Genomic DNA, 20248 nt, shown 5'->3' on the forward strand with positions numbered 1-20248 from the left:
ACAGATTCAGACTTAGTGAAAAACTGGAGCATGCAAAACAGATTAGCGAGTAGGCATGTTTACGAGCTCGATGCACTCACTACAGAGCATGGCATGACAAACTAAGCATACACCCATCAAGAATACATGGCATAGAAGCTAGGCATGGCAAGAAAAACAACATAGCATGCACGGATCAATAGCAACATCCTCCGCAAAATCGCTAAACATGTCAACAATCTGCCAGGATCATTTTATAGCAAAATTAGAGCTCGATTGACTCAAGCTAGGGTGCTCCATAAATGCAAGCAAAGACATGGATGGATAAATCACCACAATATTAAGAAAACATCCTTATTGAACATCCTCAAAAGAGGCACGGATCACTAGAAAACAACATGAACATATGGCATAACAACAAAATCAGGACAAGGACTTAGAGAAATTCTAAGTCCCTGAAATCAACATTACCGATTACGCTACTTTGCAAGCTTGTGCTAGTGACCACAAATATCACAAAAATACATTGCAAGCACCTCTGTAAATATGGCATGGCATATAACAAAACACATGTAGAGCTCAGGGTCATATCATGCACACATTAATCATGGCAAAAATGACAAAATGCCATTTGTTGAAACAGATCGGACAGATTTCTCACATAGCCCTCTTCCACCAGAATTTAGGGCATCAAGATGAGCTCAAATGAAAATGATGCAATGAGATGAAATGATGTACTCGTCGAGACGAACATTTTGATATTTTATACGCACGAATCGGAGCTACGGATATAGAGTTATGACATGAAGAAGTATGCAAATAATTACTGGGACTTAGAGAATTTCAACCTCACAAAAGTCAACCCTGGATGGAGAGAAGCGGGACGGTGCGGATCCGGATAGGTATGGGGTGTTTGGTTCGGGGATGGATGGATCTCATCCCATTTCTTCTACGGCGAGGTGCCGAACTCCGGCGAGAGCGAGCTCCGGCGATGAGGCATTCCGGCGCTGCCACGGGCGGCAACCGGAGCAGGCAGGCGGCGCGGGGCACCGTGGAGGTGGCGGGCGGCGCTTGCGCCGGAGACGAGGTGGCGGAGAGATGGCGGCGGGGCTGGGGAGCTGCTGCGGCGACGAGGTCTGGCGAAGGGCGCGGCGGCGCTGGAGGCGGTGGCGAGCCAGTGTGGGAGGTGCGAACTCCGGCGATCCAGGGCGCGGACGGCGACGTGAGGACGGGCGCCGGGCGGCGGCGCGAGGCGGCCCGGGGCCGCGGCCGGCGAAGATCCCCGGCGATGGCGGCGGGCGAAATCCCGGCGAGGCGGCGGACGAAATCCTGGCGAGGCAACGGAGGCTGACGGCGGCGGAGTCGGCGGCGTACGGGGCGGCGGTGGCGGGCCCGGCGTGGCCCGGTTCGGCCCGGGGCGGGCCGGATCTGGGCCCCGGGTGGCGGCGGCGATGGTGGGAAGCGGCGGCGACAGGTGGCGCAATTGGAGTGGCTGCCGCGGCGGAGAAGCTGACGTGTCGCGCTCTGATTGGCTGAAGGGACGTGGCGGCTGGACATGTCCGGCGCGGTGGGAAGTTTTTGTCCGGCGGTGCGAGGAGCGGGGCTAGGGTTTGATCTGCGCGGAAATTTCGGAGGGAGACACATATTTATAGGTAGAGGGAGCTAGGAGAGTCCAAATGAGGTGCGGTTTTCAGCCACACGATCGTGATCGAACGACCGAGATGATGGATGGGGTTAAGGTGGGTTTTGGGCCACTTTGGAGGGGTGTTGGGCTGCAACACACACGGGGCCTTTTTGGTCCCTCGGTTAACCGTTGGAGTATCAAACGAAGTCCAAATGGCACGAAACTTGACAGGCAGTCTACCGATAGTAAACCAAGGTCGCATGACAAGTCTCAGTCCAATCCGAAAATGTTTAACACGCGCACACGAAAAAGGTAGAAAGGAACACTGGATGACATAGGAGCGCCGGATTGCAAAACGGACAACGGGGAAAATGCTCGGATGCATGAGACAAACATGTATGCAAATGAAATGCACATGATGACATGATATGAAATGCATGACACGCAAGCAATGACAAGTCAACAACAGCGAATAACTGGAGGACACTTGGCACATCGGTCTCGGGGCGTCACAACACTCCACCACTACAAGAGGATCTCGTCCCGAGATCTAGAATGGCATCGGAGGGAAAATGGAAGAGAAAGAGAAGAGGTAAAATAAGTTGCTTCTTTGACAAATGAGTGAGACCAAAGAGCCTTGAAAAGGTTAAACCATTTCGCGAAAAGAATACAACGGAGATGAACGAAGTAGAAAACACTCTGTTAGGAAAAGGAAACAAGGAATAACAAATTCGAACAGCACTCCGGTTGGAAAGATATGCAAGGCTTGATAAAATGAAGAACTTTAGCAAAATGGCACAACACTCCGGTTAAATGGATAAGCGCAGGAAAGAACACGATCCTGACAAACAGAAGATGGGTAGAAGAGAGAAACATCACAAAGCCTCCAGAAGAAAAGAGAGAATGGAATGGAATGAACAAAGTAGAAAACAAGATCATGGCAGCGCACACTTACAACAAAGGCTAGAACGGAGTTGTTGGATTATCAACAATGAAATGATAAGCTTGAAGTGGGCTTATGGAAAACATCTCCAAATTATGAGGTGAAATTCTGCCACAAATGGAAAAACAAAAGATTGGATTGATAACAACAATGAGACAAGAAACTTATTTCACCGGGAGGATAGATGAAGAACTTGGGTCATTTATAAACACCATGATAGCAACAATTCTTAGGGAAGGCTTTAGGTGAAACATGACACAAGATAACTCCAACGAAGAGGTTGATGGATTTAAATATCTCATTCATGACAACATGTGAATCATGAAACATGAATTCAAATTATCAAGAATGACATAATACCACCTCCAATGATACAGAAGAAAGAATTGCACTCCGGATTACAATATGAAGAAAGTTGAGCTCCTTAGAAAAGAATCTCGATGAAAAACTTCGAGAAGGAATTAAATCCTTTATGAACCATCATGTAGAGCCTCCATGAAGAACTCCGTTAAACAAAAGAATGATCAAACGGAAGGAAAAAGAAGTTGAAAACACAAGGTGAATCCTTGCAATGATTTAGATGTATCTCCGTGATGATATAATTGCGAGAGCTTGGAACTCCGGAAAAAAAGAAGAACAAATGAGATCAAGAATTTGATGAACCTCCAGAATAATGAATTTGAATAAACTCGATGAAACAAGAATAAGAATTACATTATGCGTATCCTTCACCAATTTAATTGGTGACAAGCAACGGATTTGTTATACTACTTATTCTCGTGGAAAGGATTAAGAAAGATATAGCGCAAACTTGGGAAGGTCTTCGACGAATCCACCGGTAGGATAGAAAACAGCAAATGAATTGATATGATAACAAGGTAAGAAGAATCTTGAACGAACCACCGTAAGGATTGAAAATGAACGAAGAAAAGATAAAGAAACACCGGGAAGAATTATAAAATGAATGAAGATGCTTGAGAGGATTTAGATACCTGAGAACGAAGAGATCACTTGAATGAAGCACCGTTAAGATTGGAGAATGATAACTGAAAGCTGAGAATGAATAAACCTGAATTGATGGACTCTAGATAGGTGAAAGGAATTCTCACAATCAAAACAATTATGAGAGGATGGCCTTGAACTAGAACCACGAATCTTGAAGAGAATGAAGCAAGATTGAGAGAAAATTCTTCTTCGGTCTTCAAAATCTGAGAATTACAACGAGAAACACCACCATGAATTGTTGAGATACTCCGGAATGACGATTTTAAAGGTTGAACCAACGATGAAAAGAAATGATAGATCTTGGAGAAAGACATTTGCCTGATGACAATTCATTCTTACGTCAAACTTCGAAAAGAATTTGATGGTAGCTCGGGGAAAATAGAAGAGTCAGGTAAGATCCTGGAAAAAGACCTGTGGGTTAGGGCCCACTCAAAAGAAACATCATAGAACGATTCAAAAGAGAGAAAGCACCGGTTGAATTAAATGAATTGAATGAGGGAACATCCTCGAAAGAGCTTGAACGAATGTAGAGTGGAAACACGAATCTTCGAGATATCTTCAGCACTCCAGAATAATAAATAGCGAGAAGTGGAATGATAATGAGGTGCACCGGCATGAGAAAGCATTGAAACGAGGAAAATGGTATGATCAACACAACTTGACTTGAATCCACCGGAGAAGAAAAAGAACGAAGAATGATGAACTTGAAGCTCCGTTAGAATCTTTTTGAGAATCACCGGATAAGAGCATTGACGGAAAAAATGGAGAGACTTCACATCAATAACATGATAAATGATTAAGAATTCTGAGTCCTTGAAGGAAACAAGGGAGGGAGGGCGGGAAAAACAAAAGCAACTTGGTGACGGATGAAACAAACACCGTTGAGAAGAACTGATACTTGGTCTTGCGGATGTTGAAATGATCAGATCCACTTGAAGAGAAGCACGCCGGTTAAAAAGGATTGACAACACAATCTCGATGACCGAGAAGGATTAGTATTCACATCGGAGTATGAGAACACCATTTGGTGAAGGTATGGAATCAACACATGACATTGAAGCAACTCTAATACCACAACTCAAAACAAAAACAAAGGGTTGGCTTGCAGAATAAGCCGGAACAAACATATGATAGAGATTTCGTCCGAAGTTTTCGTGGTGGGACCTACACGGGCTCGATCGTATAGCACCATCATGTACAAGGCAGTGCACATGACATACAAAGCGTCCCCGAGTCGGCATAGCCAAGGACTCTTTAAGACATAATGAGACCACTGTAAAACCGACCGTCAATAGGCGGACCACTAGACGTCGAACCCCAATTTCATATCATACATCTGTCGGAAAGATATCCTAAGAGCTACTTGAATTCCCACTTATAAACTCCTGAAATTTTCCGGTTATGCAATCGGGTGTTGGGGATACAGGGGAAGCATAATATCTCACTCAAAACTAGCAAAACCTACATCCAGCTGTATCCATCCTTCAACACATAACCAAGAAACCTTCATAAATCATTTACCTCAACCTTCGAAAAGCATCTGTTATACGAGTTATGGCAATACTCCCGAACTCCCGCCCCAGTATTGGGTGGCATCGAGGTTATCTCACCAACAACTGCATAAAAGAGATTTTTGATGTCGGCGAAACTAATCTCAGGTATTCCAGAATCTCAACAATAAAATTGTGACGACAACACCTCGGAGCTCAACTCCCCGGGACACTGCCAAAACCCCTAAATGTCAGGAGGCACCAAGAACAATGTTCTCGTCACAAAACCATCGGAACGATTCCAAGATACCCGCGTGATCCTAATTTTTTTTAGTGAAATTTGAGAAGAGAAGAGTCAAAACTCTACGTCAGGATGCCTTACTAGAGCGATGAAGGGACCGAGGAGTAAAAAGAAGTCCTAACTCTCCGATATATATAATTCCTAAATGACTCAAAACATTTCTAGACTCAATAACGCCAGCGATTCGATCAAGCAGGGGGCTCCTAAGGTCGGGGAAGGCTCTGATACCAACTTGTAATGCCCTTGATGCGGCTATATCTCCCACGTGTCGAAGCACGACTTAGAGGCATAACCGCATTGAAAGCAATGTCGCAAGTAAGGTAATCTTCACACAACCCATGTAATACATAAGGGACAAAGATACATAGTTGGCTTACACTCGCCAATTCACACAATTACATGAATAAAGCATTATATCATCCAGATACAATCAAAGTCCGACTACAGAACCAAAATAAAAGAAGACTACCCCAAAAGCTAAACAGATCCCTGATCGACCCCAGTTGGGCTCCACTACTGATCAACTAGAAACGGAACAACACAAAGACCGAGATCTTCATCAAGCTCCTCCTTGAGCTTGGTTGCGTCATATGCATGATTCAACGGCACCTGCAAGCTGGTTTTGGAAGTATCTGTGAGTCACGGGGACTCGGCAATCTCACACCCTCGTGATCAAGACTATTTAAGCTTATAGGAAAGGTAAAAGGTATGAGGTGTAGCTGCAGCAAGCGACTAGCATATATGGTGGCTAACATACGCAAATGAGAGTGAGAAGAGAAGGCAAAAGCACGGTCGAACAACTATGATCAAGAAGTGATCCTAGAACAACCTACGTCAAGCATTACTCCAACACCGTGTTCACCTCCCGGACTCCCCGAGAAGAGACCATCACGGTTACACACGCGGTTGATGTATTTTAATTAAGATCAACTTCAGGTTTTCTACAACCGGACGTTAACAAATTCCCATCTGCCCATAACCGCAGGCACGGCTTTCAAAAGTTCAAATCCCTGAAGTGGTGTCCCAACTTAGCCCATCACAAGCTCTCACGGTCAACGAAGGATATTCCTTCTCCCAAGACAATCCGATCAGACTCGGCATCTCGGTTACAAGACATCCTCGACAATGGTAAAACAAGTCCAGCAAGACCACCCGCTGTGCCGACAAATCCCGATAGGAGCTGCAAATATCTCGTTCTCAGGGCACACCGGATAAGCTAAGCGTACGGGAGCCAACATAACCCAAGTTGCCAAGGGACGGCCCCGCTCGGTGCTCTGGGTTGGACCAACACTTAGAGAAGCACTGGCCCGGGGGGTTTAATAAAGATGACCCTTGGGCTGGCCGACCCAAGGGAAACAAAAGACTAGGTGGCAAATGGTAAAACCAATGTTGGGCCTTGCTGGAGGAGTTTTATTCAAGGTGAACTGTCAAGGGGTTCCCATTATAAACCAACCGCATAAGGAACGCAAAATCCGAGAACATAACACCGATATGACGGAAACTAGGGCGGCAAGAGTGGAACAAAACACCAGGCATAAGGCCGAGCCTTCCACCCTTTACCAAATATGTAGATGCATTAATTAGATAAGAGATATTGTGATATCCCATCAAGTAAACATGTTCCAACAAGGAACAACATCTCCATGTTCCAACAAGGAACAAACTTCAATCTTCACCTGCTACTAACAACGCTATAAGAGGGGGCTGAGCAAAGCGGTAACATAGCCAAACAACGGTTTGCTGGGATAAGGTGGGTTAGAGGCTTGGTTTAACAAAATGGGAGGCATGATAAGAAAGTGGTAGGTATCGCAGCATAGGCATAGAAAAAGTGCGAGCAACTAGCAAGCAAAGATAGAAGTGATTTCGAGGGTATGGTCATCTTGCCTGAAATCCCGCAAGGAAGAAGAATGAGTCCATGAAGAAGACAAACGGACGTAGTCGGGTCCTGAGAAACGCGACGTTACGGAACCAACCCGAAGAAGCAACACCGGAAAGAAGCACACAACATAGTAAACAAACAACACACGAACATGGTATGATATGCGGGATGCGGTATGTGATGCATATGCATGATTTGGAAAGGAATGATTGAACCTGGCCTCAACTTGGAAATACAAGAGTTCCACTGGAAAGGTGAGGTGATTTCGGTTGAAATCGATATAAAGATCACCGGAATCGGATGCACGGTTTGGAAATGGCAAGCAAAACAAATATGGCACCGGTCTGCGATAATCAGCAAGTGACCAACTAAATGCACCAAGATATATATGATATAGCACTCAAATATGGCAACAAAATACATGGCAGGGATCCACTCATGATGCTTGACAAAATATGAACACTGATCTATGGCTAATTCACTCATTAACAGGTTCAAACAAGCATGGCAAAAGTGCAAATGATAACAGGTTTCAGACTTGGTGAAATTAACACAAGTCTGGAATTTATCATCAGGAAGCACACTTTAGAGCATGAAAAACTACATGCTACAGGAACTTAACATGGCAAAGCAAGGCATGGCATGAAGCTACTGAAAGCACTTAACAAAAGTACCTTAGTGACCTTAAGCCAAAAGGGATCAAAAAATATAATTGCAAGCATGTGAACATGGAAAAATATAAACAGATTCAGACTTAGTGAAAAACTGGAGCATGCAAAACAGATTAGCGAGTAGGCATGTTTACGAGCTCGATGCACTCACTGCAGAGCATGGCATGAAAAACTAAGCATACACCCATCAAGAATACATGGCATAGAAGCTAGGCATGGCAAGAACAACAACATAGCATGCATGGATCAATAGCAACATCCGCGGCAAAATCGCTAAACATGTCAACAATCTGCCAGGATCATTTTATAGCAAAAGTAGAGCTCGATTGACTCAAGCTAGGGTGCTCCATAAATGCAAGCAAAGACATGGATGGATAAAACACCACAATATTAACAAAACATCCTAACTGAACATCCTCAATAGAGGCACGGATTACTAGGAAACAACATGAACATATGCCATAACAACAAAATCAGGACAAGGACTTGGAGAAATTCGAAGTCCCTTAAATCAGCATTACCAATTACACTATTTTGCAAGCTTGTGCTAGTCACCACAAATATCACAAAAATACATGGCAAGCACCTCTGTAAAGATGGCATGGCATATAACAAAACACACGTAGAGCTAAGGGTCATATCATGCACACATTAATCATGGCAAAAATGACAAAATGCCATTTGCTGAAACAGATCAGACAAATTCGTCACATAGCCCTATTCCACCAGCATTTCGGGCATCAAGATGAGCTCAAATGAAAATGATGCAGTGAGATGAAATGATGTACTCGTCGAGACGAACATTTTGATATGTTATACGCACGAATCGGAGCTACGGACACAGAGTTATGACATGAAGAAGTATGCAAATAATTACTGGGACTTAGAGAATTTCAACCTCGAAAAAGTCAACCCGGATGGAGAGAAGCGGGACGGTGAGGATCCGGATCGGAACGGGGTGTTTGGTTCGGGGATGGATGGATCTCATCCCGTTTCTTCTCCGGTGAGGTGCCGAACTCCGGCGAGAGCGAGCTCCGGCGATGAGGCGTTCCGGCGCGGCCACGGGCGGCAACCGGAGCAGGCAGGCGGCACGGGGCACCATGGAGGCGGCGGGCGGCGCCTGCGCCGGCGACGAGGCGGCGGAGAGATGGCGGCGGGGCTGGGGAGCTGCTGCGGCGACGAGGTCCGGCGAAGGGCGCGGCAGCGCTGGAGGCCGTGCAAGCCAGCTTGGGAGGCGCGAACTCCGGCGATGCAGGGCGCGGACGGCGGCGCGAGGACGGGCGCCGGGCGGCGGCGCGAGGCGGCCCGGGGCTGCGGCCGGCGAAGATCCCCGGCGACGGCGGTGGGCGAAATCCCGGCGAGGCGGCGGACGAAATCCCGGCGAGGCAACGGAGGCTGACGGCGGCGGAGTCGGCGGTGCACGGGGCGGCGGTGGCGGGCCCGGGGCGGGCCGGATCTGGGCCCCGGGTGCGGGCGGTGATGGTGGGAAGCGGCGGCGACAGGTGGCGCAACGGGAGTGGCTGCGGCGGTGGAGAAGCTGACGTGTCGTGCTCTGATTGGCTGAAGCGACGCGGCGGCTGGACATGTCCGGCGCGGTGGGAAGATTTTGTCCGGCGGCGCGAGGAGCGGGGCTAGGGTTTGATCTACGCGGAAATTTCGGAGGGAGACACATATTTATAGGTAGAGGGAGCTAGGAGAGTCCAAATGAGGTGCGGTTTTCGGCCACGCGATCGTGATCGAACGACCGAGATGATGGAGGGGGTTTAGGTGGGTTTTGGGCACTTTGGAAGGGTGTTGGGCTGCAACACACACGAGGCCTTTTCGGTCCCTCGGTTAACCGTTGGAGTATCAAACAAAGTCCAAATGGCACGAAACTTGACAGGCGGTCTACCGGTAGTAACCCAAGGCCGCATGACAAGTCTCGGTCCAATCCGAAAACATTTAACACCCGCACACGAAAAGAGGTAGAAAGGAACACCGGATGACATAGGAGCGCCGGATTACAAAACGGACAAAGGGCAAAATGCTCGGATGCATGAGACGAACATGTATGCAAATGAAATGCACATGATGACATGATATGAAATGCATTACCTGCAAGCAATGTCAAGGCAATAACAGCGAATAACTGGAGGACACCTGGCACATCGGTCTCGGGGCGTCACATGCTACATGAACATATGTTCCGAAAGTGATTTTATTATGTAGTTGGCACTACAATACATGCTAATGTATTACAGTAGTTCACCAAAATAAGTTATGTATAAACGTGTAACCTACTTTGTTTGTTTTTATCTCATTAGTAACTTATCTGGTACACTAATCTACAAGTTCAAACTTTCAGGAAGCTATGGAAAAAATGATTGAACAGCCACAACCTCCTAAAGGTGACAAGGCTACCACAGGCACAATGTCACCTATTGCTGCAGTGCATCAGTATCTCTCCACTAACAGTGCAAAAAGCACATTCCTGCGTAATTCTGGGTTGGTTGTCAAGGTAACCTCGTCCAAATCACCTACTGAACAAAATCTTCCTGCTAGACAGAGTGATATATCCGTGCTCCAGACACAAGTCCAATCCCTAATGGACATTGTTTTGGAAACAAGAATAGTGGTTAACAAATGTCGTCAAGATATGAATGGTTTTGAAACCAGACTATCAGACATTTGCTTCGTTGTTCAAGAGCAATGGCGGAAAAAGGTGAAGATCGTGCTGCTCCATCAGATTCTACAGCCTGAAACATTAGCACTCAGGTCAAATGATATGTGCTTATATACATCTGATGGTGCTTTTATCTGCAAGGATTGTCAACTTTATGCCAACATGCCTTTTGTTTTATGGTTGGAATTTATTTTGTTGTGATACAACATTTATGATGCTGCCAAAGGATGCAATAATTACGATGCTATTTTTTATAGTGTAGGTTTATCTTAGTAATGTATTAGGCCGAAAGCTTCGTAGGAGCCAAACATGCCAACATTCGTCGGGCCCATTCCAATTGGGCTAAAAACTATGGGCCGAAATTTGCATGCAGCCCACTAAAAATATCTGGGCCTAAATCAGCATAAGATTTCATATTTTTCTGGTAGGCCTGTGCCCATAGTGGGCCTTTAACAGGCCTAAACATAATTTGGGCCCTCAGTAACAATAGGTCGTTTACAGGTGTAAATATCTCGAGCCCATAAAAAACATGGGACTTTAAAAGACCGAAAGTGAGATTGGGCCCTGATTGTGCCAAATAACCCACTGGTCTTAGCAGGCCGAAATGGTGGCCCATTTACGATGCGGATCATTCACAGGCCGAAATTCGGACGGGCCATAAATGCGCCGACCTAATACACGGGCCTTTAATAGGCTAGAAGTTCGGTCGGCTAGATTATCGTCATTTTTATATGGGCTTTTAATGGGCCCGATGTGACGTTGGGCCACATATGGCCCATGGATTTCATCCGACGTTAACAGTCCAAAAATCATAACAGGCCAAAAGTGGACCAAATCTATAGTGGGCCTCTAACAGGCCGAATGTCAAACATGTCCGAATATGACCCAAATCCTTCATGGTCATTTATGGGCCGAATGTTTCAGTGGCGTGTAAATGGGCCCAAATGAAGCAGGACCTTCAACATGCCAGAAATACACGAGGCCGTAATTCGGCCCATATACTTAGCGGACTGATAACAGTCCAGAAGTGACCATGGGCCACTATGATGACAAGTTCAGGACAAGCCGTTGATGGGCCGATTTAACACTAGCCGTACGGGCCTTAACTGAGAATGTTGGGCCTTTAGCTGGGCCGGCCCATTATGGTCTGCAAAATCTTGTGGGCCTTTAGCTGGGACGGCCCATTATGGCCCGCAAAATCTCGTGGGCCTTTAGCTGGGCCGGCCCATTATGTACGCAAAATCTCGTGGGCCTTTTGCTGGGCTGGCCCATTATGGATCGCAAAATATTGTGGGCCTTTAGTCGGGATGGCCCACTTAAACTTTATGGGCCACTTTCAGGCCAGTCCACGTGTCAACATATTATAGGCGCATCTCGCCCATTGGATGAGTGACACCTGTGCCAACGCGGAGCTGACACGTGTTTCCGTCAGCCAATCAGAATTTTACCCGTGGAAAACCTCCATTGGTCCGGGCTGTTAATGGGTCATCGGATACAAAACCGGGCCCGATAGCTTAACGACGTTCCGTTAAGGTGGATGCCATGCGTCGGTCACCCTTGACGAAAGCACTTCTGTGATGCGCGATTTATCGTCATGGAAGTGGACACTTCCGTGATGATAATTTTGGTAATGTCATGGAACACTTCTACCACAGCACAGGTATGACTATCTTGATTCTGTCATAAATTTGTCATGGATGTACATGGATGACAGAAAACGTGACCTACTATGACAAACACGTATCATCACAGAAGTGTATTTTTTTGTAGTGCACTTAGTTCTTTTGTTGAGATTTCATACACTTATAGCTCTAGTGCATCCATTGCATGGCAATCCCTACTCACTCATATTGATATCTATTGATGGCCATCTCCATAGCCCGTTGATGCGCCTAGTTGATGTGATACTATCTTCACCTATTTGTCTTCTCCACAACCACCATTCTATTCCACCTATAGTGCTATGTCCATGGCTCACGCTCATGTATTGCGTGAAGATTGAAAAAATTTGAGAACATCAAAAGTATGAAACAATTTCTTGGCTTGTCATTGGGGTTGTGCATGATTTAAATATTTTTTTTAGTGAAGATGGAGCATAGCCAGACTATATGATTTTGTAGGGATAACTCTCTTTGGCCATGTTATTTTGAGAAGACATGATTGCTTTGTTAGTATGCTTGAAGTATTATTATTTTTATGTTAATATTAAACTTTTGTCTTGAATCTTTTGGATCTGAACATTCATGCCACAATAAAGAAAATTACATTAAGAATTATGCTAGGTAGCATTCCACATCAAAAATTCTGCTTTTATCATTTACCAACTCGAGGACGAGCAGTAATGAAGCTTGGGGATGCTTGATACGTCTCTGGCATATCTATAATTTTTGATTGTTCCATGCTATTATATTATATATTTTGGATGTTTAATGGGCTTTAATATACCTTTTTATATTATTTTTGGGACTAACCTACTAACCAAAGGCCCAGTGCAAAATGTTGTTTTTTTGCCTATTTCAGTGTTTCGCAGAAAAGGAATATCAAACGGAATGAAACCTTCGGGAGAGTTATTTTTGGAACAAACGTGATCCAGGAGACTTGGAGTGGACGTCAAGAAAGAAGCGCGGAGGCCACGAGGCATAGAGGCACGTCCCCCACCCTCGTGGGCCCCTCGCAGCTCCACCGACGCACTTCTTCCTCCTGTATATACCCATATACCTCGAAAACATCCAGGAGCACCACAAAACCCTATTTTCACCGCCGCAACCTTCTGTACCCGTGAGATCCCATCTTGGGGCCTTTTCAGGCTCTCTGCTGGAGGGGGAATCAATCACGGAGGGCTTCTACATCAACACCATAGCCTCAACGATGATGTGTGAGTAGTTTACCACACACCTTCGGGTCCATAGTTATTAGCTAGATGGCTTCTTCTCTCTATTTGGATCTCAATACAAAATTCTCCTCGATTCTCTTGGAGATCTATTTGATGTAATTCTTTTTGCGGTATGTTTGTCGAGATCCGATGAATTGTGGGTTTATGATCAAGACTATCTGTGAACAATATTTGATTCTTCTCTGAAATCTTTTATGCATGATTTAAATATCTTTGTAAGTGTCTTCGAATTATCAGTTTGGTTTGTCCTACTAGATTGATCTTTCTTGCAATGGGAGAAGTGCTTAGCTTTGGGTTCAATCTTGCAGTGTCCTTTCCAAGTGACAGCAGGGGCAGCAAGGCACATATTGTATTGTTGCCATCGAGGATAAAAAGATGGGGTTTATATCATATTGCTTGAGTTTATCCCTCTACATCATTTCATCTTGCCTAATGCATTGCTCTATTCTTATGAACTTAATACTCTAGATGCATAATGGATAGCGGTCGATGTGTGGAGTAATAGTAGTAGATGCAGAATCGTTTCGGTCTACTTGTCGCGGACGTGACGCCTATACACATGATCATGCCTAGATATTCTCATAACTATGCGCTTTACTATCAATTGCTCGACAGTAATTGGTTCACCCACCGTAGAATTTTCTATCTTGAGAGAAGCCACGAGTGAAACCTATGGCCCCCGGGTCTATCTTCCATCATATTATTTTCCTATCAACTTGCTATTTATATTTTTGCAATCTTTATTTTCCTATCTATACAACAAAAATACCAAAAATATTTATCTTATTATCTCTATCAGATCTCACTCTCGTAAGTGACCGTGAAGGGATTGACAACCCCTTTATCGCGTTGGTTGCGAGGTTCTCGTTTGTTTATTTAGGTAGGAGGGACTTGCGTGTAGTCTCCTACTGGATTGATACCTTGGTTCTCAAAATCTAAGGGAAATACTTACGCTACTGTGCTGCATCACCCTTTCCTCTTCAAGGGAAAACCAACGCAAGCTCAAGAGGTAGCATATAACAATCAAATATAGCCATTGAAAATTGGACAGAGTCTCACTACAACCAACCTAACAAGCAAATACAGATAAGCAGGGCATATGCTTGCAAACTGGACAAATGCTCACTGCAACCAGCATAAAAAGAAAATACAGATAAACAAGGCATCTGCTTGGAAACTGGAAAAATGCTCACTGCAACCAACCTACCAACCAAATACAGATAAATAAGGCATCTGTTTGATAACTAGACAAATGCTCACTACAACCAACCTAAGAACCAAATACAGAAAAACAAGGCATCTACTCGCTATAAACAACCAAATATAGCCATTCATGAAACCGAAGTGGACAATTCATACTTAAACATCACATAGCCCTATTGAACATTACATTTTTGCATAACCAAAAAAATTAAACACAGCACAGTGAAAACACCGCATGGCAAAAGCTACTACAACAAATGGTACGGGTTGGTAAGCTAGAAAAGGTAAGATTTGCTGATAGGATGTTACCTCACAAGTCATGGACAAGATCCTTCCAGTTGGAAGAGCACAGACCCATGGTGCGCTCTCTGGTGTCGCAGATGGGTTGTTTCACCTTGGAAGAACCTTTGTGGTGCCCTCCTCATGGTCGATGAGATATGACTTTGCAATTGAGGATCCCAAGCCGCCACCATAGAATGTGTCCTTCAGAAATGACAAAATGAGCTCGATGGCGTACAAGGATCGCAAATCCTTGACCGCGTGGCGAAGGAGATTAGCGGTAGGGCCATTGAAGAGATCGACAACGGTTGAACTAGAGGGGTTGGGGATGGACCAATTAACATGTGACATGGCCCGCGTGAAGCCGTCATTGTCGATGAGTTTGATGTCGTAGCCAGCTTTCCTGAGATACAGTAATACACTAGCCCGCTGACATGAAGCCTTCGGCATGGCAATGTAGTCAACGTCCTCGCCAGCTTCTGTAGCGTGGTGTTGCTCTGGGATCAACAAGACGGGATGAATGGCGGCCACCTCGCCAACGCCCACCGGAGAGGCCATGATAAACCTCTTTTTGGCCGAACACTCGTCAGGCTCCCCAGGATACATGGTCGGGCTTAGGCTGCGACTCTTTGGAGCAAGGGATATGGATCTAGCGGGGAGGGACACCGCAGGCCTCATCTGAAAACTCAGGGGGGTGATGGTATGGGACTCTTTGGAGCTAGGAGGAACGGGCAGACCGACACGGGCTGGCGGTAGCTGCGGCAGTGGCGAGGTAGGGTTCGAGGGTGGGGGACTATGGAGAGGGTGGTGTTTGAGGATACACCGTGGTTATTGAAATTTTTAGTAATGGTGGGTGGAGATGGTGGTGGATGAGGTAGGGCGATGGTTCAATGCCTCGGCTACTAGAATTTTACTATAAGGTCGGTGCTGGAGGAGTGGGGGCGACGGTTGAAAGACCATGGCTACTAAATTTTGGGTAAAGGAATTGATGCGGGGTGGGAGCACCCAAGATCACACACGGTCCAATAAGAATATGCGTTTATGATAATAAGGAAAAGCGGCAGAACCGCTGATTTTTGCATCACTCAAGGCAGGTAGTTTGTTTTTAGATTTCTAGCTAGTTGGTCTATCACACACGGTTCATCCTAATTTTCAGACGTAGACATGGAATTCATCCGAAATAAAATACCCGCCTTTAGCTTGCGTAGGTGGTGATTTTACAGCGCACTAGCATCACACATAGTTAAGCCAGTACCTCCATCCTTGCTTGCGCTTGCGCAGTCGTGGTGATTTCACAATGCAATTGCATCGCACATGGTTAAGCCACTTGAGGGAGTCCTGGATTAGGGGGTCCTCGAACACCCAGACTATATACTTTGGCGGGATTGTTGGACTATGAAGATACAAGATTGAAGGCTTCATCACGTGTCTGGGTGGGACTCTCTTTTGTGTCGAAGGCAAGCTTGGTGATTCGGATATGTAGATCTCCTTCTGTGTAACTGACTCTGTGTAACCCTAGCCCCCTTCGGTGTCTATATAAACTAGAGTGTTTAGTCCATAGGACAACAACAATCATAATCATAGGCTAGCTTCTATGGTTTAGCCTCTACGATCTCGTGGTAGATCAACTCTTGTAATACTCATATCATCAAGATCAATCAAGTAGGAAGTAGGGTATTACCTCCATCAAGAGGGCCCGAACCTAGGTAAACATTGTGTCCCCCGCCTCCTATTACCATCAGCCTTAGATGCATAGTTCGGGGCCCCCTACTCAAGATTCGTCGGTTTTGACACCGACATTAGTGCTTTCATTGAGAGTTCCACTATGCCGTCACGATAAAGGCTTGATGGCTCCTTCAATCATCGGCAACGATGCGATCCAGGGTGAGGTTTTTCTCCCCGGACAAATCTTCGTATTCGGCGGCTTCGTACTGCGGGCTAACTCGCTTGGCCATCTAGAGCAGATCAAGAGCTACACCCTTAGCCATCAGGTCAGGTTTGGAAGCTTGAACTATACTGCTGACATCCGCGGAGACTTGATCTTCGGCGGATTCGAGCCCATGTCAGGTACGCCACACAGTCACGACGAGCATGACTTAGCTCTGTCGTCGGATGGTGTTCGGGACATCACACTTGTGGCTACTCCGGCCCTCAATCTGGAACGGATCGTGCCATTCGAGGATGGGTGGATGGACCCCGCCACGGAGGTCGCACACTCAGCGGTGATAGAGCCGAATACTGACTTCACGTCCTATAAGACCTGTGTTACCGGACCCTTGGGCGAGGTGCTAAATTCATTGAGGTCTCTCTCCTTGTTAGTAGAACCTTGGCCAAACTGTATCCGGCTTGAGTGGGAAGCGGACGACGAAGAAATTCATTCCCCACCCACCACCCACTTAATAGCCACTGTCGACGACTTAACCGACATGCTTGATTTCGGCTCCGAAGACATCGACGGTATGGATGACAATGCAGGAGAAGAACAGGAACCACCTCCCACAGGGCGCTGGACAGCCACCTCATCATATGATATATACATGGTGGACACCCCCAAAGAAAGCAATGGCAATATGGCAACGGAGGATAATCCCCTCGTGAAGCAATCTAAGCACTGGCGTCATCGACACCGCTCTAAGCCCCGCCATAGCAAAAGCAGCGATACCGACACAAGAGACAATAACGATGCGGACAGTGCCAAAGACGAAGACAATCCCCTCTAGCCAGGCATCGAGCAGGAGGATGGGCAAGCTAGCCCTAAGGAACAGGAGATAGACGGAGAATCAGAGGATGACAATTACATGCCCCTCTCCGAAGACGAGGTGAGCCTCAGCGATGAAGAATTTATCGTGCCTGAGGATCCCGTCGAGCAGGAGCACTTCAAGCGTCGGCTTATAGCCATAGCAAAAAGCCTGAAGAAAAAGCAGCCGCAGCTTCAAGCTGATCAAGATCTGCTAGCGGATAGATGGACCGAGGTCCTGGTAGACGAGGAATACGAACTCGAGCGCCCAACCAAAAGTTACCCAAAGCGCAGGTTGCTACCCCAACCCGAGGAGGAAGCATTAAAGCCTACACTACCAGCGTATGAGGCGGCTGACCGGCCACCTCCTGGCCGAGACAAAACGGCGTATCAGCCCGAAGTCCGGCCCGCACACCGTCGCCAGCCAAACAAAAACACCAAGGCCCGAGGCTACACGCAGGACCTGCGAGACGTATTGGAAAACAAAGCAGGACATACAAGATCGATCTACGGATCACGGGGGCGCGCCCCAACGTGTGACGACGACCGTCACGCCGGATATACTAAAAGCAAATCCGGCCGGGCCGAATACAGCAGACAAGACTCGTATGAACTGCGTCGTGATATAGCCCGGCGCAGAGGCGCCGCACACCCACTATGCTTCACTGATGAAGTAATGGATCATGAATTCCCAGAAGGGTTTAAACCCATGAACATTGAATCATATGATGGTACTACAGACCTCGCGGTATGGATAGAGGATTTCTTCCTCCACATTCACATGGCCCGCGGGGATGATCTACACGCCATCAAGTATATCCCACTAAAACTCAAAGGGCCGACTCGGCATTGGCTGAATAGCTTGTCGGAAAACTCCATCAGAAGTTGGGAGAACCTGGCAGACGCATTCCTGGACAACTTCCAGGGCACTTATGTGCGACCACAGGATGCTGATGATTTAAGTCACATAACACAACAGCCCGGAGAGTCGGCCAGAAAATTATGAACTCGGTTCCTAACTACAAAGAACCAAATTGTCGACTGTCTGGATGCCGAAGCCCTAGCGGCCTCTAAACATAACATCCGTGACGAGTGGCTCGCCCGACATCTCGGCCATGTGAATCAAAAATCCATGGCAGCCCTCATGACACTCAGGATCCGCTCTTGCGCGGTTGAGGATAGCTGGTTGGCCCGTAGCAACAACACAACAAGCAATCCTGGCACATCAGAGGCCAGAGATAGCAATGGCAAACCCCGACGTAACAAACACAAGCGTCACAAAAATGGTGGAAACGCCCAAGATATGACAGTCAATGCTGGATTTAGTGGCTCTAAGTCCGGTCAGTGGAAAAGGGCATTCAAAAATGACAATTCGGGCCCGTCCAGTCTGGACCGCATACTCAACCGTCCATGCCAAATTCATGGCACCCCAGGAACACCAGCCAATCATACCAACAGAGAATGCTGGGTCTTCAAACAAGCCGGCAGGTCAGGTGCCGAAAACAAGGAGAAGGGGTCTCAAAGCAATGATGGCGACGAGGAGCCCAGATCACCGAATACAGGAGGGCAAAACAAATTTCCCCCGCAAATCCAAACGTTGAACGTGGTAAACGCCACCCACACTCCCAACCCGGACAGGATGCGCACCCTTAGGGATGTCGACTTAATGGAACCAGTTGCCCCACAATGTAAACTAGGGCCGATCACCTTCAACCGCACGGATTGTCCAGTTAACACCAATCAGGGCAATTCAGCCGCACTAGTCCTTGACCCAATAATTGACGGGTTCCACCTCACACGAGTCCTTATGGACGGAGGCAGCAGTCTAAACCTGCTTTACCAGGACACAATGCGCAAGATGGGCATCGGTGATTCGGTGATCAAGCCCACTAAAGCCACCTTTAAAGGTATTATACCACGTGTGGAGGCCAGTTGTATAGGCTCCATCACCCTTGAGGTAGTCTTCGGATCACCGGACCATTACCGTGCCGAAGAGTTAATCTTCGACATCGTCCCCTTTCGCAGTGATTATCAGGCACTGCTCGGACGAACCGTGTTTTCTCAATTCAACGTGGTGCCACATTATGCCTACCGTAAGCTCAAGATGCCCGGTCCGCGTGGCATCATCACGGTTAATGGCAAGGCCGAACTCCCCCTCGGTACCAAAGAGTATACCGCTGGTTTAACAGCAGAAGCAACGAGTGGCACCTTTCAATCGAACCTCGAGTCGACGGCCAAGCTCCCGGACACTGCCAAAGGACTCCGAACTACTTCGCGGCAGGACAGCCCGGCTCGTCCAGAGCTCAATTAAACACTCCGGCGAAAGCCAGGACAGGCCACATACTGTGGCTCAACCGCTCGGCGGCACACAAACACATTTTTCATTTTCTTTATAGGTCCATTTTTGCCCAGGCAAGGACTGGTGATATGTTAACAGCTCGAACGTGCAAGGGAACCCTTAGATATTCCCCTCGATGACCATCCGACTACACTCCGGATCCGCACACAGCTTCTTCCCGCCTGGTCTCAGTACATTCCGCAGTCACTTTCTCTTTTTATTACTTTACATGTACTCATACACG

This window comes from Triticum urartu, chromosome 5A (genome assembly GCF_056163025.1).
Source record: "Triticum urartu cultivar PI428250 chromosome 5A, HENAU_Tu73, whole genome shotgun sequence".
Classification (NCBI taxonomy): domain Eukaryota; kingdom Viridiplantae; phylum Streptophyta; class Magnoliopsida; order Poales; family Poaceae; genus Triticum; species Triticum urartu.